The sequence below is a fragment of the Oryx dammah genome, unplaced genomic scaffold (genome assembly GCF_014754425.2).
Source record: "Oryx dammah isolate SB20612 unplaced genomic scaffold, SCBI_Odam_1.1 HiC_scaffold_5, whole genome shotgun sequence".
Taxonomy (NCBI): Eukaryota; Metazoa; Chordata; class Mammalia; order Artiodactyla; family Bovidae; genus Oryx; species Oryx dammah.
This window is the reverse complement of record NW_024070189.1, coordinates 44,514,385-44,537,311: the sequence shown is the minus strand read 5'-3', so window position 1 is coordinate 44,537,311 and position 22,927 is coordinate 44,514,385. Positions and strand designations below refer to the sequence as shown.

Below are 22,927 nucleotides of genomic sequence, written 5' to 3'. Positions count from 1 at the left end.
GCAGTGATTTTGGAGCCCCCCAAAATAAAGTCTGACACTGTTTCCACTGTTTCCCCATCTATTTCCCATGAAGTGATGGGACCGGATGCCATGATCTTCGTTTTCTTAATGTTGAGCTTTAAGCCAACTTTTTCACTCTCCTCTTTCACTTTCATCAAGAGGCTTTTTAGTTCCTCTTCACTTTCTGCCATAAAGGTGGTGTCATCTGCATATCTGAGGTTATTGATATTTCTCCCAACAATCTTGATTCCAGCTTGTGTTTCTTCCAGTCCAGCGTTTCTCATAATATACTCTGCATGTAAGTTAAATAAGCAGGGTGACACTATACAGCCTTGACGTACTCCTTTTCCTATTTGGAACCAGTCTATTGTTCCATGTCCAGTTCTAACTGTTGCTTCCTGACCTGCATACAGATTTCTCAAGAGGCAGGTCAGGTGGTCTGGTATTCCCATCTCTTTCAGAATTTTCCACAGTTTATTGTGATCCACACAAAGGCTTTGGCATGGTCAAGAAAGCAAAAATAGATGTTTTTCTGGAACTCTCTTGCTTTTTCGATGATCCAGCGGATGTTGGCAATTTGATCTGGTTCCTCTGCCTTTTTTAAAACCAGCTTGAACATCTGGAAGTTCACGGTTCATGTATTGCTGAAGCCTGGCTTGGAGAATTACTAGTTATCTGCAATTATTCTTGCAGACTTACCAGTACATTTTAATAATACATGATTTTGTCTCTTTTGTTACTTTTTAATTCTTTTTCATTGTTTTCACTTAGTGGTTTGGTCAGAGTATCTAGTTCACCATACTCCTGGAAATGGAAACTGGGTCTCAGACATTTTTATGTTGTGGTTGTTAGATGGTTCTCCTGTGGGATTAATTGCCTTGATGTCAGTTTTTGTTTTCATTTCCTTTGGTAAACTCTAGAAAACCAAAGGAGGAAGGGGTTTATTTTTCCTGTATTGTGATCTGTATGCTGTGGTGTTAAGACCATCTAATGACCCCCCGGGCTTTACATCTTCCTCTTTTACTAAATCATCTATACCAGCAGAGTTGAGGTTTTAGTTTGTTTTAGTGTGATTAAAATACCTGGACTCCACCACATCGGGAGTCAGCCCCTTATTATATCCTCTCATACTGTTCTTCCTGAGGGCCTGTTGCTGACCAGCTTTGTGAACCTTAGGTTGCCTTCTCCTTGTTTGAACATGAGGGAAATGGGCTGGATCTGTAAGTCCCAGTTACTGGTCCATTGGTGTCTTCCAGTTGTTAAAGTTTTCACCAGTCCAAGGTAAAATGAAAAAGAAAATGGGGAAAGAACAGTGAGTTTTATCAAAAAGCTTGTCATGATGGCACTACTGGTAGAGAACCCGCCTGCCAATGGAGGAGACATAAGAGACACAGGTTTGATCCCTGGGTCAGGAAGATCTCCTGGAGAAGGAAATGGCAACCCACTCCAGTATTCTTGCTTGGAGAATCCCATGGACAGAGAAGCCTGGTGGGTTACAGTCTATAGAGTTGCAAAGAGTTGGACATGACTGAAGCAACTTAGCACACATAAACATATCTTTTATTTTATTTTATGAAACCTATTGTAGTAAATGATAGATTAGTCATCTCTTTGGTTGGTTTGAATGCATTTATTGAACAGAACACAAAGCTGACAACACTAGGTCTCTTCTCACCTTTCTGGGATTGGGTGGGGGAATCTTTTTAAGTCCATCAAAATCATAAGTCAAGGAACTGCCAGGTTAGATGACTGAACAGCTTCATCTTTTCCATTGTATTGAGGAGGAGAGAGAGAACTTTCTTTTTCTTATTAGCTAAAATAAGTTAGGGTTTTGATTACTTTAATTTTGGATTTTATTTTTTACCATGGGCATATTAGAATAAGAGTTAAGCCTGTTCTCTGGAGAGAAAAGAGGTCATGGGGGGGCAGTACCTTGGTCCATCATCTCAAGGTCATGCACATGTTTTCTAGGTCATGGTTTTGGTAGGAGCCTTATTGCTAACATATCTCTCCCGTGTACACCTTTTAGCTCTCTGAGATACTGTTAAGTTCTCTGACACTTGCATGCTTGCCTTTGCATTCCAGAATCCTAGAAACCCAGGTTTTTTGCCTATCAGCTTTTCTGCACAAGATCTAGATACTTTGGGTTGTGGATTAGCTTCACCCCTGAGAGCCTGTTAATTCACATTCCCTTGCTGTATGTCAGCTCAAAGAAATGCTGCAGGTATGGGCAGCTCTCTGCCCTCAGGGGAGGGAGTGCCAGAGCCAGAGGGTTCAGCAAACAGCCCAGTGACCTGTGAGAATATTTAAGGCAGTGGGAAGAAACTAGAGGAGAAATATTTTAAGCAGATTTTTATAAAATGTGACAGTGTTAGAAAGCCAGGATCTCTTCAAGGTCTAACTCCATCTCTCACTGCTGTGTGGCTTTAGGCAAGTTGCTTAATTTCTCGGGACCTCCAGTTTTTATCCTTAATAGAAAAAAGAAGGCTGTTATCTGTCCTTCTACCTATATCTGATTGTTTTAAGATTATTTGGCTATTGAATGTAATTTGGTTATTATAAATGAGGTGCTGAGGATTGTAAAAATGGTCAAATGCCAATTGATTTATTCAGTGCACTTATTAAAATTTATTGATTTATTCAGTGCACTTATTATTAATACTAAATGCCTGCTATGTGCAAGGCATAGTTCCATAGAATGGGGGTGTGCTGCCTCAAAAACCACTCCTTGCTTTCAGGAAGCTTACATTCTAGTGGAAGAAACAGATGACAAACAAGCAAACATATTATAAGACAATAGTGATGGGTGCTGTGAGGAAAGTAACCCGTTGTTGTGAGAGAGTCAGGGGAGGGGGTTAGTGGAAGTTCTATGAAAAAGTGATGGTTAAGTGACCTGAAGTTTGGGACGAAGGCAGGAGAAGAGTTCTAGGCAGAAGGACCAGCAAGGATAGGGGTCCTGAGGCCACAGAGAGCTGACTGACTTGAACACTGGAAAGACATACACGGGGCTAGAGGATCTACAGTTAATTTACAGATATATTCTAGATATTAAAAATCACTCCTAAAAATATCTTTAGAATGCAGAAGGGAAAATACTGTGTGGTAAAGTGCAGGCTGTGGAATCAGTTGCCCCTCGGGTTCTCATCAGCTCTGCCACTTAGAAGCTCTCTGACCTTGGACAAGTTACTCAGCCTTTCCAAGAAGCCTCAATTTCCTCATCTGTAAAATGAAGACAGTAAACCCTGAGCTCCATCCCTCAGAGGAGTGTTATGAAAATAAGATATTTTAGAGGAAATGATAAATATGAAAAAGCATGGAATGTTTAAAGAGCATTATTAGTGGGAGGGAGGGTGTCTTGCCTCCCGCCTGGCTCTCTGTATCCCGGGCTTGTGGGGTTTGGAAAACAGTCAACTCAGAGGTGATGTGCCTTGGTTGGGGCCAATCAGTGCTAGCATGCAGGTGGGAAGCCCGTTCCAGGGCTGTGTCCTTCGAGTGCTGCAGCAGTGGTATTACAAGGAAGTAAATGAATAATAAATGAAGGGCTCTGGAGTCAGGCTGCTCTGCAATTTTTCCGTGCCGAGGAAACTCAGCAGAAAGGACACGGCTTCACTGTGCTGTCCCTGCAAGGGGAGACCGGCTCTCTACTGGTGGCCCCGGCGTAGCGAAGGCTCTGGTCTCTGAACACAGTGTGTGGCCCCCAGGGTTGAAGGCCCTTAGTGGCTGGCAGTGGTGGCAGAGCCAGAAAGCCTGTTCCAGGTAAAGGGAAGGCTAAAAGTGCCGTGTGCAGACATGAAAAGCACTGATGTGGAGAGTGCCACGTGGACTTCCTTTTCTTTCTTGAGCACAAAAATGATGGTGTTTGCTCTGTGCCTGGCTTTGTTCTATTGTGACTCATGTCATTCAGAAACAAGTGTATGAAATAGCGTTACCCCCATTTTACACACGAGGCTAGTCCTGGCTAGTAAACGGGATCTGAACCCTTGGAGTTGGCCATCAGAATCTGGCCACGTGGGCTGCGACCAGGGCAGTTGCCCAGGGCCCTGTGTTTAGAAACATCCCATGTTTAGAAGGGCCTCGCACTTGGTTCATTGCTCTGCTCTTGCCACCTTGAAATTCTTGTTTTTTTTTTTTTTTGCTATATTCATTTAAAAATTTGTTTATCTGTTTATTCATTTGGCTGGCCCTATTTGAGGCATGTGGGGTCTTTAGTTGCAGCATGTGGGATCTAGTTCCCTGACCAGGAATTAAATCCAGTCTCCCTGCTGGCCACTGGATCACCAGTAAAGTCTCTTAATTTTTCAACAAAGGTCTCCATGTTTTCATTTTGCCGTGGGCAAAGTGTCATTAGTAATGTGCAGGGTCCATGCTCTTAGACTGTCACTGCATTATTCAGAATATTGAACAAGCTGCCTCATAAGGTAGCATGTTCCCCACCTTGGAGGTATTCAAGCAGAGGCTGGAAGACCCTTTGGCAGGAATACTTTAGAGGGGAACCTCAGTGCCAGATGGAAGGGGTGGGCGTGAGCAGTTGAGGTAGACAGCCTTTAGCATCTAAGCTCCTCTGAGCTCTGAGATTCTATGATTCTGTAACTTTCCTTTCTACAGCTTTATGAAAGTCAGAAAATAGAGGAAACAGGCCCTGAGGGAAATGATCTAATGCAAAGAATTTTGTGGAAAAGTGGGACAGTTCCCGAAGGAATGAAATTCGTGGAAGGACACAGAGCCTGGAGACGTGTCCTTAGACAGCTGGCGGTGGCCCTGGGCCACGATTCCCTCACAGCCCAGCACAGGCCTGCTTCTCTCCCCATGTTCATCAGAAATGTCCCTGCCAGCTGCACATAAACCAGATGAGCGTGAAATGGGGGGCCTCTTGATCTTCATGAGCCTGCAGAGTGCCCCTGCGGGTCACAGGCCACCACCGCAGCTGTGCACATTGCTTAGGGCAGCACAGATGGGCTGAATCTGATGCCACAGTGACACCTGTCCTTGGGCTGCGCTCTTCACAGAACTGCCGCCTGAAGACGGGAACACTAACTTGAACTGCGACTCAAGGGGGACCTTTGTGGGTGGCTTCCCCAGGAGTCCTGGGGAGTGTGTGCACGTGCATGTGTGCTTGACTGAGGGTGGCAGTGAGAACGGGAGGAACAAATGGCTTTCCAGATGCTCTCTCGTGGCTGAGCCCCTGCCTCTCAATTCTGAGACCCTGAGCAGGTTATCTCACCTCTCTGAGCCCGTCTCTGCCTCCATAAGGGGACATGAGAGGAGGCATGTCAGCCCTTGACTGGATCCACTTGATCTCAGCGGTTTTGTTAACATGATTTGCACAGTGCCTTCAAGTTTTCAAGGAGCTTTTCACATATGTGATCTCACCAGATTTTCCTAACAGCAGAAGGTCGTATGGCCTAATTTTATTGATCAAGGCATGGCGGCTACAGAGTCAGGCCTGGAAGTTCACAGTTGCATGGAAAAAGGGATCCTTTGTGTTCTCCAAAAGTTTGTCCTTCTGTCTCTTGTGCTGATGACAGGGCCCCATAGTCTGACATTTACATGGTCCCAGGCCTCCTTGAGTGCAGTGACATTCAGGAACCCTCACTGTGCTCCATCCTGGATCTGCTCTGGCTGGGAGCGGGGCTGGCAGGGTTACCTGGATCCCAAACTCTAAAGCTAGACCCCACGTGTTCACAGCTCCAGTCTGTCACTCACCAGCTTGCTGCGCTGAGGCAAATGGCTTAACCTCTTGGAACCTGAATTATCACACATGTAAAATAAAGACCACCAAAGACTTACCACACAAAGCTATTGTGAGAATACAATGAAATAATCCACACAAGATGCTTAGCCCAGTACCTGACCCAGTACATCTTAGCTGTCATCATTGCTATTATTATAATCATTAGCACTTTCACACTAAGCATCGGCATCTTCAGATGAGCTACTTTCCATATTTTGGCTGTTATAAATTAAGCATGTTTTTAATAAACTTGATTTTAGGCTTGAAGTAGTAGATTCTTCTGGTTTTCTTTTTAGCATCTGTTAGGAGTATTTTTTAAAAGCTCTGCCTGAATTCACGGGGAGCCCCTGTAAATCCACTTGAAAGCAGATCTCATCACTAAAAACCCACAAAACACCTTGAGAATGGAGAAGTCAGGCCTTAATTTATGGCGTCCACTTCTCGCTGCCATTTGGCGTCTTGCAAACTGCCACTGCCATTAGCTGTCACTTTTGAGTATTTATGACTTTGCAGTTGGAGCACTTTGATTCTCATAACAGAAACAGGGTCACATTTAGAAAATGTACCCTACGCGGAGCTGGAAAATGAGATCCCCCAGGGTGGCTGATGAATGGGGCTGCCCATGGCAGTGTGGCCTGCCAGCCCTGCTGAACTGTGCCCTTCCTGCACACCCTGATTGGATGCTGTCTTTGTCTCTGAGGCCTCAGCCTGCCTGGCCCGGACTTTCTGCTTGGCGGTGACCTGGGGCTGGGGCAAAAGACATGTAGTTAAGTACCAAACCGTCTTCCATGTGGTTGCCCTTCACAGACTTGAGATTGGCAAAGACAGAGCTAGGGATTTGGCAGGAATTCCTCCATGGCACTAAACTGGTTCTTCACATCTAGGTAGTGGAGAGAGTTTGGGATATTTATTACAAGCAAGGAAGGGTGAGTTAAGTGTGGCACCAACCAGCTCACTACACTGGCAATAGGCAAGACACTGTCTCCTACTTCAGGCCTCAGTGTGTCTTGTGCTCAGTGGGAAGATTTGGTCTTGGTGAGCTCTGAGGACCATTCTTCTAGGCTGTTGGTTCCCTTGAGGTACTTGCTTTCCAGATTTTACAGGACTTTTGGGCAATAGAAGTTGAGGGTTTTCAGAGGAGGGAGGAGACCTCCTCTTAATTGCACATTAAAAAAAAAAAAAAAATCAAGGAACTTCCCTGGTGGTCCAGTGGCTAAGAGTTCGTGCTCCCAATTTGGGAGACCTTGGTTCAATCCTTGGTCAGGGAACTAGATCCCACATGCCACAGCTGAGACCCAGGGCAGCCAAATAAATAAACTTTTTTTTTTTTTAAATCAAGATATTTACTGTGTATGAAGAGGAATACCACATCCATCCTTCTGTAATACATCAGCACACTTGTGAAAGCCTATCCACCAGGAGAATCTCCAAGACCTTGGACAGGTGTCTCCTCCTAGACTAATTTCTCCCCCTGTAAAATCCATCTAGGAGACCATATCACATTATTAAATCTCTGTGTCTCCTTAGGCTCCTCTTGGCTGTGATGGTTTTTCAGACTTTCCTTGTTTCTGGTGACCTTCACAGTTTCAAGTAGGAGTCGTGGTTGGGGATTTCATAGAACCTGTTGGAATTTATCTGATGTTTTAGATGGGGGTTATGAGGTTTTGAAAGGATGACCAAAGAGACCTAAAGTTCCATTTTCATCACATATATCAAGAGCACATACTACCCACTTACCTCTGCTGATGTTGACCTTGACCACCTGGATGAGGGATGGTTTGTCAGATTTCTCCACAGTAAAGTTACTCCTTTTTTCCTCCTTTCTATGCAGTACTCTCAGGAAGGAGGTCACTGTGTTGTAGCCCTTGCCTTCCTCTTTTCGGATCATTCGTTTCATTATGCTATTGACTTCTTATGTGCCTGGTGCAGTGTTAGGAACCAGAGATAGGGAAGGATAGAGGACTGGGCCTGTACCCTCAGGGAATTTAGAGTCTAGAAGGCAAAGCAGAAGGTAGCCTTGAAGTCACACACACTTCTGTGGTTAAGTGCAGTGACAAGCTTCCACAGGAACACAAAGGAAGTCCCTGCACACCAGGCTTTCCTATTTTATGTTTCTGCACTTTAAGTGAATTTTCCAAATTGCCCTCCATCTCCTTCAACCATAAAATCATTTAAGATTTTAACATTTAAGTTAAAAAAAAAAAAAGAGGCCAGCTATTTCCTTTCCAGCATTATCCTGTGACTCCTGGATGTTATTTTTTTAAGCATCTGCATCACACTTTCCCTCTTGAAAGCATTTTTTAGTCATTAATTAGTAACCCACATTAATATGCAGATTGAATTAATCTATTTCAGGCAAAAGTTTGTCTTGAGGAAGCAAAATAGCTTAAGTGTTATTCCTCCCCACCTGCATTTCTCCCCTCCCCCGCCCTCTATCCCAATCATTATTAGGATTATTGCTGTGATTATTAAACACTGATGGGGCACTGCACGAGGCTGCCACGCTTCCCAGAACTTGGGGGAGGGCACGTCCCTGTGCTCTGGACTCAGAGCTGTGCAGAGGCTGCCATGGGGGATTCATTAGACTGAAATTGGCCTCATAAACAGTCATTCTCAGGATACGGTTTCAGCTCTCCTATTTCGATTTTAGTTGCACTAAGCTCAATTCCTGTTTGGCTCTGTTATTGTCTGAGAACGCTTTGCCCTTAAAAAAAAAGTGACTCCTCCATAGTATACCTACCATTTATTGAGCTCTTACTATGTACCAGGAGCTCAGCACACCTTATATTCGATTCACAACAGCTTCCTGGGGGCAACTTTGTGGTTTTCCTACCTGTAGAGATGAGATGACTTAGCCTAGTGAGCGGAGAAGGCAATGGCACCCCACTTCAGTACTCCTGCCTGGAAAATCCCATGGATGGAGGAGCCTAGTGGGTTACAGTCCAAGGGGTCACTAAGAGTCGGACATGACTGAGTGACTTCACTTTCACTTTTCACTTTCATACATTGGAGAAAGAAATGGCAACCCACTCCAGTGTTCTTGCCTGGAGAATCCCAGGGACGGGGGAGCCTGCTGGGCTGCCGTCTCTGGGGTCGCACAGAGTCGGACACGACTGAAGTGACTTAGCAGCAGCAGCAGCCTAGTGAGATGAGACTCAAGGTTGGTGAAGTCAGAGGTGGGACTAGACCCTAGACTATATGGCTTCAAAGCCCTCCCTCTTCAGGCCTGCCTTTGGCCCTCCTTCAGGGCCTCCCGAGCCTCCTTCTCTGCCCACTTTTCATCCCTCTACCCCCATCACCATGTCCTCCCTTCTCTTCTCGTGGTGTCAGGTGGCGAGGGCTTTCCAAGGGGGTTCTGTTTCTGCCTCTTTAGAACTCTTTGTGGGTTAGGGGCTGACTTCATCCCCACGACAGAAATGACCCTGCTCAGGACCCTTCTGCTTGCCCAGCTCAGAGTCACCATCCTGGGCAGGATACATCTCTGTCATCACCAGCCACCTGTGGAACACCACTTATTGGCTCCTGCTGGGATCGCAAATATAAACGTTCCCTCCTTGCTCAGTGCGCACATGTTCTACTGGGGCGGGGCCGGGGCGTGGGGACACAGGACATCTGTGGTCCCAGGCGTCTCATTAATTGGGCCCTTGTTTCTGGTCCCGTGGTGACAGCTGTCTGTGCTTTAATAGGCAGTTACTACATGCCAGACCTGCTCAGAGACGGACATCCTTGACTCTTGCTCATTTCTCACATCCTCCCTAGGAGTGAGTTTGTGGGAATCCCCATAAAACAGGTAAGAAAATGGAAGCTCAGAGAAGATTGAATTACTTAAAAGACAGATACTTAGGACGTGGAAAAACTTTTGTCCAAACCCAGATCTAGCTGAATCCAGAGCTCCTTTTTAAGTTACCCTAACTGCTTCCCCTTTAGTACTGTGTGTGTGCGTGTGTGTGTGTGTGCGCAAGCTTATACTTACCTATATCAGGTACTGGACCAGGTCAGTAAAGAACATAATTATGAACAGGATGTGTCCCTATTGTTTTGGGTTGAATGTGAGCCTCCCCAGCACATAGAATAAATATTCACCGATTGACTGAAAACAATCCTATTTTGTGGCTCAAGGACAGAGTCTGGGAAGTTGTGAAAAGTCCTGCAGGGGTAGCTGTCAGTATTTATCTAGTAATCTCAAGTGTTGAGTCCAGCTTCATGGGTGAGGAAAGGGAAATTCAAGGCCAGGTATATCAAGGTGTATGAAACCAGCATGAAGACATTGTTTCACTGTGTGCAGTAGAGTTAGACTTGGAGTTGGGTCCCTTTGGCTACTTCGTAGCTGCATGACCGAAGCCAGATATAGCAGAGCCTCCACTGCCTCACTCATAATTTGGGGGAAGCATACCTGCTTTGCGAGATTGTGGAGATCAAATAAGAAAATGCTCAGAAGGCATTTAACACAGCTTTCAGGGCAAAATAGAGCTTAACTGCTCAGGAAATGGCTGGAGATGTTACTTCAGGGGGCTCTTTGCCAAGAATCTGAGCCCCACAGAGTTCTGTCTGACGGATGGTCTATTTCAGACATGTCATTCCCACTTATGACTGCGGTTCTTTCTGGAAATGCCCATGAAAAGAATGTTAGATGAGGCTCCTGTGGAGAGGTCCCACCCCAGCCCATTCCTGAGGAGTTGGGGCTTGGAGTTTGGCAATTCCTTGGAATGCTGGGCCTGAGCTGGGGAGCAGGGCTACAGGCTTAGCCAGCCCAGAGTTCTTGGACGGTGGAAAGAGACATCTGGGGGGAGGGGGGGATGCTGACCTGTATTTTGAATGCTGCAAAACACAAATGAGCTCAAGCACAAAAGATAATCCCCAGTGACTATGGCCATACCCAGATCACCACAGTTATATTTTAGTATCTGTCCATTCACATTTGGTTATTGTTATGTGTCTTAGTTCAGGATTCCATAACAAAGTACCAAAGACTGGGTGGCTTATAAACAACAGAAAGTTTTTCTCAGGATTTCCCTGGTCCAGTGGTTAAGAATCCACCTTGCAATACAGGGAGTGCAGGTTCGATCCCTGGTCAGGGGATGTAAGATCCCACATGCCGTGGGGCAAAGAAGCCAGCGAGCCACAACTAGAGAAAGCCCACGTGCCACAACGAAGACCCAGAGCTGCCAAAACAAGAAAGAAATCTTTTCTCACAGTTTAGGAGTCGGAAGTCTTGAGATCAGGGTACTAGCATGATCGGGTCCTGATAAAAGGAGCCTCTTCCACATTGCAGACTGCCGACACCTCATTATATCCTCACACAGAAAGAGAACCAATGTGATGGTATTTGGAGGAGGGGCCTTTGGTAGGTAATTAGGTCATGAGGTTGGAGCTCTCTTGAATGGGTTAGCGCCACTCTTGAGATGCATTTAGACAGCAGCACTCCTTTCCTGAAGGACATTTGAGAAAGCATAACTTAATCATTTTGTCAAGTACTCACTCTATGGCAAATGTTATTTAATGAATTAACTGTATTAACTGTTTTAATCCTCATGATGACCCCATAAGGTAGGACTATTATCCGCCCCTGTTTTACAGATGAGGAAACTGAGACACAGAGTGGTTAAGCATTTTGCTCAAGGTCACACAACTCCGAAACGCTAGAACCAGGAGTCTAGTCCAGGCTGTCTGATTCTGGGTCGTGAATTATTTAACCATAAGTAACATTGCCTACTTTGGTTAAATCTCAAAGCGAGGGAGAGTTGTTTAGGTGGGAAAAGCATGGCCAACTCCAGGAGCACTTGGGTCCTCCTGGCACATAGTCCTAAGTTAAAGAGCACCTGGCTGAAAACAGGAGGAGTCAAATCATTTGTTCAGCAAACACAGTATCTCCCATCTGTCCCCTGTGTGAACTGCAGAGTGCTCAGGAGGGAGTGAGGGGGAAAGCAGGAGTCGTCTCAGCTTTTCTAATTAGTGGCATTTAAATTTCTGAAGTGTTCAAGCTCTGAGCTCTAAAGGGTGCTTAGGGAGTCCTAGTCCACAGTCCTCGTTTTATAGACGAGCATCAGCGGCCCAAGCAGAGAAGGTGGTTGCCCAGCAAGTGAGTGGCTGTGCCAGGAACCAGAAGCCACATCTCCAGCTCAGGGCAGGACCATGCTGGCAAGCTCTTAGTTTCTGTTGCCACATTCCACACTGGCGGGGGGTGAGAAGGCTCATTTTCTGCTAAATGGGGGCTTTGCCCATCCTAGGAACTGAATGGCTGCCTAGTGATGGTTGGATCTCATAGTTAGATACCCTGCATATGGCCTGCTTTGTGCATTGCATGATCACAGCCACATTTGTGTTGAGAGTCATTCCAACCTGCTTCATCAAGAGATGGCATTCCAGCCCCTTAGAGGCTTTCCTGGGGACCACCAGAGCAGGTTTGTTCTGTGAGCCCAGAGGGCAGTGCTGGAACTGGTGAGACTGGGGGAGTCCAGCACTTATCCATTTAATAAGTGAACTGAGAGACTAATGCCAGGGAGGTTGCCTGGGAAAGAGTGACAGTCCGGGAGACAGCAAGGATGGCAGATGTGGAAACACATCCAGTAAAGTGGAAGGGGGTGCTATGAGAGAAGCGGGTGCCGCAGCCAGAGCAGGCACGAAGCAGTGGCAGTCACTTCTGCTGGGACTGCGACTTCAAGGAGTCTGAGGCTCTGGGCTCCGTGTGGAAAGCTGAGTGTGGATTTGCCAGGCAGGTGGAGGCCGGGCATCCCTGGCTCAAAGAAGAGGGCATAGTGGTGTGAAAAGGCCACAGTTTTTGTGTCCCCAAAGTGGTTAGGTGTAGAGCATGTGGTCAACTTGGGGGGAACCCCGGTGTAAGATAAGGATGGGGTGCTGATGCCCAGGAGCTGGAACTCAACCCCACAGATAGTAGGGTCTTGGGAAGCTCATGAGGCAGAGAGAGTGGCTCATCTTTGCAATCTAGAGAGCTCAATGGACCATAAGGGTAGAGAGCAGACTGGAAGCGGGACTGGAGGGAGACCCATCCGAAGACTCGTGTGGTGGTGCCAGGGCATGAGATGAGGACCAGAGCATACTGCGGCAGTAGGGCTGGACATGCAAGGACAGAGAAGAGGCCAGATGTGGGGGCATCAAAGAGGTGGAGTCAGCACTACTCAGCCATTAGAGAGACAAAATGATGTGGAGAAGAGCAGTGACAGTTGTGTGCATGGAGGGCTTAGCTGTGTGCCGGGCACAGTGCTCAGCACCCGACGTGGGTCATCTCATCTCAGCCTCACCAGAGGCTCTGTCCCTGTAAAAACACTGTCCTCCCTTCACAGCTGGGGAGCGGGCTCAGAAAGGTGAAGACTTGGCTGCAGTGACATAGAGGATAATCTCCTGGCTGAGGTTTGCACCCAGGCAGTCTGTTTTCAGCACCTGCTTTCATTATTCTGGACCACAGTTTGGGTTTCAGACTTCCGTTCCTGGGCGAATGTGGACGCTGTCCTCTACTGCCTGCCATAGAGAGGAGCTGGAAGGGGAGAGGGTGCTCTGGTCTTATTGTCCTGTGTTAGAAATGGAAGTGTTTCAGGCTCAGGGCTCCAGATGAGGTGTCGAGAGGTATGCAGACACTGGGAATGGCTAAGCATGGTTTTGAAATAGTTCACAGTGGCTTTGGGCGTTACAGCTTTGCTTTCTTTCCAATGCTGTGGGAAAGGCTCTGGACTGCAAGTCAGACTAGTTTAGTCTCTGCTGCTTTCCATCCACGGGACCCTAAGTAAGTCACTTCATGTCCTTGGGCCTACACTGCCCACCCCCGCACCCTGCCCCCTGCATAATGAGGTGTTGGTCTGGTCCTCCTGTGTGTGAAAGTCACCTGGAGGGCTTTTTCCAAACACAGATTTCTGGGGCCCACTCCTAGAGTTGTGATTCAATCGGACAGCTGGTAGGTAGGGCCTGAGAATTTGCATTCCTAACCACTTTGTAGGAGCTGCTGGTGCTGCTGGAGTGGGGACTGCACTTTAATACCACTATCCTAGGTGCTGTCTCTGTCTCTTGAGTTTACAGCTCCATATCCATGGGCAGGGACAAACTAGGCAAATGGACTCTCCCATGCTTATACCAAAGAACATTCAGTCCACAGCACAGAGCATCAAACCAGTGAAAGGGATGGCACTTTGAAGTGACAACAGGGTACAGTACACCCTGTCTTTCCATCCTCTTCTACTCTCTTTTAACCCTTCACCACCACCAGTGACCCCAAGTCAAGATCCTTCAAATAACTTGTTTCCTTGTGTGGTTTGGGGGAATGGATGGGTCAATGGAAGAACCCTACGTAGCAGCTATTATCAGAGCTAAGACATCTGGCCTGAGCAGCTGGTAGATTGAAAACACTCAGGATGGACATAAACTCCGCAGATCCTAGGGGCTCATCAGCTTGAGAGAACAAACTTCTAATACAGTGGTTGTTGTTGTTCAGTTGCTAAGTCATGTCCAACTCTTTGCAATCCCGTGGACTGCAGCATGACAAGATTCTCTGTCCTTCACTATCTCCCAGACTTTGCTCAAACTCATGTCCATTGAGTTGATGATGCCATCCAACCACATCATCCTCTGTTGCCCTCTTCTCCTCCTGCCTTCAGTCTTTGCCAGCATCAGGGTCTTTTTCAGTGAGTTGGCTCTTCACACCTAATAGGGTAGCCAATAAGCTGACCTTCCACCTTGGTTGACAGTGAACTATGGCCTGAGCTTTGCCACCAGGGCGAGGAAAAGAAAATCTCTTGTTTTTCCCCAGAATAATCATTTCTGGACTTCAAGGGTATATAAGGGAATGTTTTTTTTTTTTTTCCTGACCACACCAGGCATGAGCAGCATCACCCGTCTCTGTGACCCTGTGCCAGGAATCTGATGAAGAAATTCCAGGGAGATAAATGGAGATTACATGGAAATCAATCACGCGCAGCTGGTGTTCTCTGCAGGCAACTGTTCAGTTTTATTTCCTTTTCATTTTTCTCCTCATTCCCTGGGATCAGCTCCTTTAAGAGCTTGACACCAGCTAGACTCGTGTGATTAAGTGGTAAACTTAAGCTGGCTGCTGGAACCTTCTGCGTGTTTCTGGGAGATTGATTGTTCAGGGCAACCAACCAAGACTCAGGGTCATGATTTTTCTGGACCACTAAGAGCATGGGGACTGTTTAAAGGTATGTCTTGAAGTGGGCTTTTGTATAATTTCCCCTTACCATAATTTTGTAATTAATTATTTTCCCCTTATTTATAATTTTGGCTGCTTTCAGCTGCACATAATGGTATGGAATTTCATTATCTCATATAATAAGAACCCTAGCAGAAGGGTGACTGTGAGATTAATTAACTCATTGGCTTAGCAATATCATCTGAGATTTGTATTCTTGCCCATCTTTCTGCTTTGCCATACTCAGCATGTTCTCCAGAAGTTAAAATTCCTCATTGTCTCAAGATGGCTGCTGTAGCTCCAGCAGCACCTGTAGATGCAAAAAACTGCTGGATGGATAACTGGACAAAAAAGTCAGAGTTCTTTTAGGAAGGAGGAGGGGGTTGGAGTGAGAAACAAGGTTCAGAAACATTTAATTCAGTACAGACATCTTATCCTGGCATAACGAAACTTATGCAGTATGCCCTTAACTTATATTTCCTAGTTTTGTTTCCTGCTGTTGTCTTTGTAGAGCCATTGGGCAGCCAAACAGGATGACCATGTGCTATTGCCAGAATTTGCCATACATCTCACTTCTACCTCCTTGCCTTTGCTTAGACTGTGTCCAGTGTTTAGAATACACCTAGTCAGTGATCCCTGTCTCTCAGCACAAAACATGTCAAGGGATAGGTATAGAAATGGAACCTTGGCATTTCCCTGGTGGTCTAGTGGTTAGGATTCCGTGCTTTCACTGCTGTGGCCCATCTTCAGTCCCTGGTTGGGAAACTGAGATTCCACAAGATGTGCAGAGCTGCCAAAAAAAGAAAGAAAGAAATTGACTTTCTATTTTCCTTCCCATCCCTGTCTTTTAAAAGCAGTCTCTTTATTGCAAAATAAAACACAAGATACAGAAAACCACACACAAGAAACTGCAAACGTAATAAATTATTTTAACTGTAAATCCCCTTGCAGCGACCACCTGCCAGAAAATAGAACATTGCCAGTCCCTCCAGAAACCCCTTCTTGTCCCCAGTTCAATCATCATTCCCTCTCACTCCCTAATAGGTTAACTTTACTTTTACAGCAGTCACTTTCCTTCATTTAAAAAATAGATTTATCACACCAGTGTGCATACCCAACAGTTTAGTCTAGCAGTTTAGTATTACCCATTTTTAAATGTGAGATTTTTTGTTGTTTTTAACTTTTTATTTTGTATTGGGGTATAGCCGATTAAAAATGTGGTGAGTTTCAGGTGAATAACGAAGGAACTCAGCCATACATATTAAATGTGATGGTTTTGAAGTCTGTCTTAATCTACAGCTTTCCCCTTCAGTCCTTTCTTTTTCTTATAATTTGTCTATTAGAACCCAGGCTGGTCAGGTTTCCAGCAGTACGGATTTGACTGATTGCATGTTTGTGGTTAAAGTTACCATGTTTCTCGGTTTTCCTTACTTTCTGTGAATCAGCAGCTCTATCCAGAGCTTCGATCAGCCTGATATTGATCCCTCTGGAAAGAATACATGTGATATTATGTTTCTTCATCAAGAAGCACACAATTTCTCTTGTTACAGTAAGTCCCCTACATACAAAAGAGTTCTGCTCCAAGAGCGCATGTGTTAAGTCTAACTTGTTCGTAAGTCCAACAAAGTTAGCCCAAGTACCCAACTAACATGGTCAGCTATATAGTATTGTTCTGTAATAGGTTTATAATACTTGTCACACAAATATTACATAAAAAACAAACAATAAATAAAATGTTTTTAATCTTACAGTATAGTACTGGTACTACAGTATAGTACTGGTACTCCTGGAGTACCAGCTACATCACCACTGCTTTTATGCTTGCTTCTGGACACCCTAGGCTTGAAATAAAGATATTGTGCTACTGTACTCCGTACAGAACTGTACAGTAAAGCACACAAAAGCACAACCACTTGTAGAGGATGCGTACATGTGGCAGTGTATGCCAGACACCTGAACTAACTTACGTGACTGGACATGTGAAACACACATCTTTGGAAGTTTGCAACTTGAAGGGTTGTGTCTAGGGGGCTTGCTGTATTCTAATTCTGTTGTCTCTTCTTCATTTATTCGGTGGGAGGCTCTTCAAGTTGGATCTCGAGTCTATGACATACCTTCTAATCTTTGATAGTAGCTTCTTTGCTCTCTGCTATATAAGATGTTCCAGATTCATCTGGCATGTCTCCTCTCTTGGACCTAGAATTAGTAATTTCTCTAAGAAACCCTTCGGTTTCTTTTAGTGGGGAATAATATTTTAAGACTATAATATGAGGACTAGAGATGCCTTTTGACACTGGACTTGCTCCTGACCTTTTCATTGGACAAGGTTGGATGATTATAAATGCATTTATATTTTATTTACATTTAAAGCTAAAATACCCCATGATATATATATTTATGTTTTATTTTTTTATTTTGGAGTCACACCATGCAGCATGCAGGATCTTAGTTCCACAACCAGGTATAGAACCCATGCTCCTTGCAGTGGAAGCACAGAGTCTTAACCACTGGACTGCTAGGGAAGTCCCTATATTTGTTTAAATTCAAGATTTTAGAGTTTTTTCCTTTTTCTCCGTTACATCAGTTATCTCCTTCTTCACGTTAAAAACCGAAGTTTTCAGTGACACAAGAGATAGTAAAATTAAGCTTTTTATCTCATCTCACAAACACAACAGTATCAGAACAATAATATTAATACCACTAAAGTATGATTACTCAAAACACTAAAAAATCTTTTTTGCATATACTCTCCCCATTCTCTCCCCATTGTTTTTATAGTTGTCCTCTCTATATATTATACTACTCTATCCCTCTTAACTTACACTTAATCTTAGTTCTGTGGTAGTTCTTAAATAGCTTGGTATTTAATGTTCATAGAGAAGGAAATGGCAAACCAATCCAGCATTGTTGCCTGGAAAATCCCATGGACAGAGGAGCCTAGCAGGCTACAGTCCACGGGATTGCAAGAGTTGGACAAGACTTAGCAACTAAACTACCACCACCATCAGCCTATGTATTGATACCTCTCTAGTCAGATTGATTATCTGAACCTCATTTCCTGTTAGATTCCTTAGGGAGGGCTCATGGGAACAAAAACAATATTTCTTGAATTCTCAAATGTTGATAGCATTTGTGCCTTTTACACTAGTCTGTTTTGCTAAGTTTAAAATTGTTGGTTCACATTTTCTTGAGCACTTTGTGTCACTCCAGTTTCTTCTGGCATAAAGTGTTAACTTTTAGAAAGTATGATAATAATCTAATTTCCTTTGCCATATAAGTATCTTGTCCCTTTTTCTTTCTTGAGTACCTGAAAGTATACTCCCTTCCTTCCTCCCTTCCTTTCAGTAAATTTACTGGATTATACCTTAGTATTGTTGTCCTGGATTGATATTCTTAGTTATGCAGTTTGCTCTTTTAATATGTCCTTTCAAATCTTTTTTCTTAAGTTTTAAGAAATTTTTCTTGAGTTATACTTTTAGTATTTTTTCTGTTACCTTGCTTTTTTTTTTTTTCTTCAGAGACTCCTCTTATCTATATGTTAGATCTTCTTTGCCTCTCTTTATTATTTGTCACTTTCTCTTGACTGTTTTTTAAAAAATTTCTTCTGGATTTAAAATTTTTCTTCTTTTTACCTATTTAAGGCATTCACTATTGTGGGTTTTTTTGTTTATTTGTTCATTGTTTCTTTAATCTTCATTTCCAAAATGATTTCTTCTTTTATTGCTGATTCTTTTTGTGTTTTGTTACCTCATTTTTTGAGTCTTTCTAATTCTAGTATGTTGTTCTTTCATATCTTGGAGCATTTTGTTAAAAATTTTTAACTCATTTTTTAATACTAGGTTGCAGTTTTGATTTCTTTTTTTTGAGCATTTTTTTAAAGCATGCTTTCATTGCCCACAGGAATGCTATCCTGCTTTCTGTTGTTGTTGTTGTTTTAAGATAATAATTTAGCATAATATTTGACATCAGTACTTTGCTGTTCATTTTTTGGTGAAATTCATTTTCTTGAACTTTTAGAATGTGGGGTTTCGTAAAGGTTTTCTAACTTTATAGAGCTTCCTCTTGGTTTATAGTATTAAAAAATATGGTGGCTTGCTTTCTTAGATATCCTGGCTCTGTTTCCCTCTCCCATTTTTATCTGAAACTCCTCTTTCCTTTATTGCCATTGCTCCTGTCCTGCTCAATTTGAACTCTACTCAGCAGTTTCTCCTCAGTGAGCCATACTGCTCTGGCCCCATCAGACCTACATACTGTGGCCATCTTATGCTCATCTGTTATTGGATTGGGCAGAAGCCCTCCATGTTTAGCTGCTGTTCTCATACTGGTGAATTGCTCTTTCCCAGCTGGCGTCTGCTGGTTGTTTCCTGTCCACTCACTAGCAGCCACTGTTCCCATGGCTTCCGTTTATCCTCCTGTGCAGACACCAGTAACATGTAAGACTAGTGCTTATTGGTGACTTGTTCTCACTCACCTATTTGTATTTTAGGGTTCATGGGGATCCCTTGTGAGCTAATCTGGTTATGGATAATGTTGTTGATGGGTTTTGTTATCCATTTGCTTTGTGCAGTAATTCTGTGGGGATTCAGCTCTGGTTGTCGTCTTTTCCAGAGGCAGGAAAGGAAAGTTGGGAGTGTACCAAGGCTAGGCCTTGTCAGTATCATAGTCTGGTCAATACCTTACCCTACAGGAAGCCTTTCTTCTTCTTTTTTAAACAACAGCTTTATTAGGGAATACTTAAATAAACATATCATACCATAATAGTCGCCATGTTCAAGGGTACATTTCAGTGGGTTTAGTATAGTCACAGAGTGGTGTATCCATCACCACTAAAGCTTTCATTAACCTTTGTAACATTGCCTCTGGAGTGGGGAGGTTGACAAAGGAGGAGCTTGTTTCCCATGGGGATCAAACACAGATTCCCGAAGGGGTTCTGCAGGCCCCTTGTATGAGTGATATCTGGCTATGAAAGGGAATGTGGCAGGTTGGGGAGATTGTGGAAGTCCCTTCTCCCATCTGATGGGGCATCTGCTGTCAGCTCAGCTGCTGTCGAGAGTTACTGTGCTGGGTTGCCAGGTCTTCCGGTTACTCAAGAGAAGCTGGACATTTGGATCTTTAAGAGAACTTTCTGGATTTCTGGTAGCTGTCATCATATGCTTTATTTTTTAAAAGCACTGTGTGTTATCCCTTGTAGATTGGAGATGACCTTAGGCCTTTAGTTTGAGACCTCTTTTCTTTGACTTTGTCTCATTTTATTTAATCTATTTTCATTTTTTAATTTGTGTCTTTCATCTACTTATTATTTCATATCACCAAGTGAGTGAGGTTTTCCTGGTGTGTCACAGAAGCTAGGCAAGAACCAGATAAGCCCCTAGCAGTTCCATTAGTCCAATGTAGCTGTGTTCTTAAATGTTAGGAGTAAACAGTCCCATGAGAGAGAGAAGGTTTGTGTAGATCTGCTTCTCATGTTTGTCTTGGAACACCATCACCCTGTTGAGTGAGATGGTGTGGTTTCCACCCTTGTTTCATAGTCAGCCTGATGTTTTTGATGCTAGCACTTCTGTGTGAGCTTCAGCGTCTTGTCTTCCCAAACCCAGCTGCTCACACCATCCCCTCCCCTCTTACCTTGCATCCCAGCAGAAGAAAGACGTGATTGTATTTGATTAGGCAATGCCTTGCTGTTACACCTCTTAGCTCTGTGGTTTTGATACTAACACCGTGAAGTTGTTACTCCCATTTTAGCTGTATAGGAACTGAGGCCCAGAGAGGTTTAGCTATTGCCCAAGCCTCTTATCTGGCCACTTACAGAGTCCTATAAGTGAATCCTGTCTGCTGATATTTGAATCCTATCTGCTGCCTTCACAACCAATGTTCTGTTGACTTCTTTATGCTATCTTGCCCTTGTGTCTGTACTTTTATCTGAGTGAAGCTCCCTGGCGCTAGCTTAAAGTTGAATTTTCAAGGTTAGCAAACCTCACTTTATCTCTACCTTCTTAATATTCTCTATTTTTAAAACACACTTGTATTAGGACTCTTTCAGTTGCGAGTGACAGAAACTCTTCTCACACCAGCTTAAACATAAAAGGGAATTTATTGGATTATGTAACTGAAAAGGCTGGGGATGCACTGCCTTCAGGCATGGCTGAATCCTGGGGCTTCCATGTCTGCAGTAATCTGTATTTAATGTGGGCTGCTTCTCCTCAAACCTGCTCTCCCCATCATGGCAGCGAGAGGCCTCTGGCAGCTCCAGGGCTTCCTCCCTGTAGCTGGGCAGCTCTAGCAGCAAGAGAAAGGCTCTTTCCTGATCCTTGTAGTCTTAGTCAATGAGCCGCCCTCCTGTGTCCACTGTGGCTTATGACTTATCCGCCCTCCTGTGTCCACTGTAGCTTATGACTTATCTCTAAAGCTTTCTTTGTAGTCTGGAGGATACCACACTCTGGTATATGGGTCAGGTCTTCACTTATGGAACTGAGGGAGAGGCCAGCCCCCTAAATCACATGCAGACATTGGGAGAAGACTGGTTCCCCAAGATCAGTGTAGGTTCTAGAAAACCAAAGGAATAAAGACTGGGAGGGCAGTTTCATGCTTTTATATTTAAAGCAGCAGATATTTTAATGTTCAGTAAGTGTCTTTTGGATGAAAAACCATTATTAACAAGAATTCTGACTTTCCGAGAAAGAAGGGCTGAGTACAGAATTTTAACAGCACTTCAAAACAGGTAATCTGTTATGAGCAATTCAAATATTCTTTTTTTTTTTTTAAAATAAAAGAGCCACTGGGACATTTGCCAAACCCACACCTTTCATAATAGAAAAAGAAAAGCGAGCTTTATTTTCTCATGCATAACTATTATAGGTACAATATAGATTTCCTAGGGTCTTAATACAGCTTCTTAGCAGAGCAGTGCTTCATTTACCTGCCATCATTAGGGAGTGAGGTTTTCCAGATGAGTGAGTTGTGCATATATGTTTGTGCTTTTAAGATTTAAATCTGTAAAAAAATGTATATCTGTTTCTTAAAACAGAAGATACTGATATAATAAACATAAACATTTTCTAAGCCATTTTGTTCCACGCTTCCAGAAGTTAGGGAATATGTCAGTAGGTATCAGAATAAGCACAGATTGAACATGACCTTTCTTTTCAGGATGTGATTTGGTGGTGGTGGTGTGGGTCGGGGGGATGATAATACTTATATGGAAATAACCATGAGTACATTATGAAATAGAGGGCTAAATTCCTAGGAATTTTTCAGAGGAAACCTGAATTGATGTAATTGCTATCCGATTTCTTCCTTCCCTCCCTATGTCTCCTTTTCTCTTGTTCATGTCCATGAGTCTTTAGGGAGAAGTAGACCTTTCATATGTTCAGAGGCTACTTAGGCTCTCTGCCTCTTCACCAGTATCTGTGAGCTGCTTTTTTCTTTTTCAGTGTGTATTATCTTGAGCTGTTCTTCCTCACTGCTTGGTCTTGGGAATAATTGAAGATTGCCAGGGGAGATCAGAAAATCAAGCATTTAAAAATGAATAACACTGAAATTCACACATATACCTAAATTAATAGACTTGGCAAGACAGGGGTTCTGTTATTTTTCTAGAAAATAAATCCAGGTGCTTTGGGACTTGTTCTGGAGGAGGAAATGACAACCCACTCTAGTATTCTTGCCTGGAAAATCCCATGGACAGAAGAGCCTGACTGGCTATAGTCCATAGGGTCACAGAGTTGGACACAACTGAGCAACCAACACTTGTTCAATGTGGACTCATCCTGGGAAGAGATTGGTGATGTCTCTGAGACTCTGACCACCAGTGGCCTGGCTATTCATGACTATTCAAAACTCGCAGCTTTGATCATGAAGTTGAATTACTGTTGGTACCCACCAAGGCCTGTCTCTGTCATAGTTGATGACAAAAATCCAAAAGCTCAATTATATTTCTCTTGGATGGTGTTTTGTAAACTTTATTTAGGGACTTCCCTGGTCCAGCGGTTAAGAATCTGCCTTCCAACGCAGGGGACGTGGATTTGATCTTTGGTCGGGGAAGTAGATCT

General features: G+C 43.9%; 1 protein-coding gene and 1 long non-coding RNA gene across 2 annotated transcripts in view; both read left to right on the top strand.

The window, feature by feature from the left end:
• The window catches only part of GALNT10 (polypeptide N-acetylgalactosaminyltransferase 10), a 230,941-nt gene that overhangs the window by 40,105 nt on the left and 167,909 nt on the right, over nt 1-22,927 (top strand). The gene's annotated exons all lie outside the window — the stretch shown is intronic.
• Nucleotides 947-13,593, top strand: LOC120864411. The gene is made up of 3 exons (XR_005721190.1): nt 947-957; nt 3,743-3,749; nt 11,041-13,593. It is a non-coding gene; the product is annotated as an uncharacterized LOC120864411 (long non-coding RNA).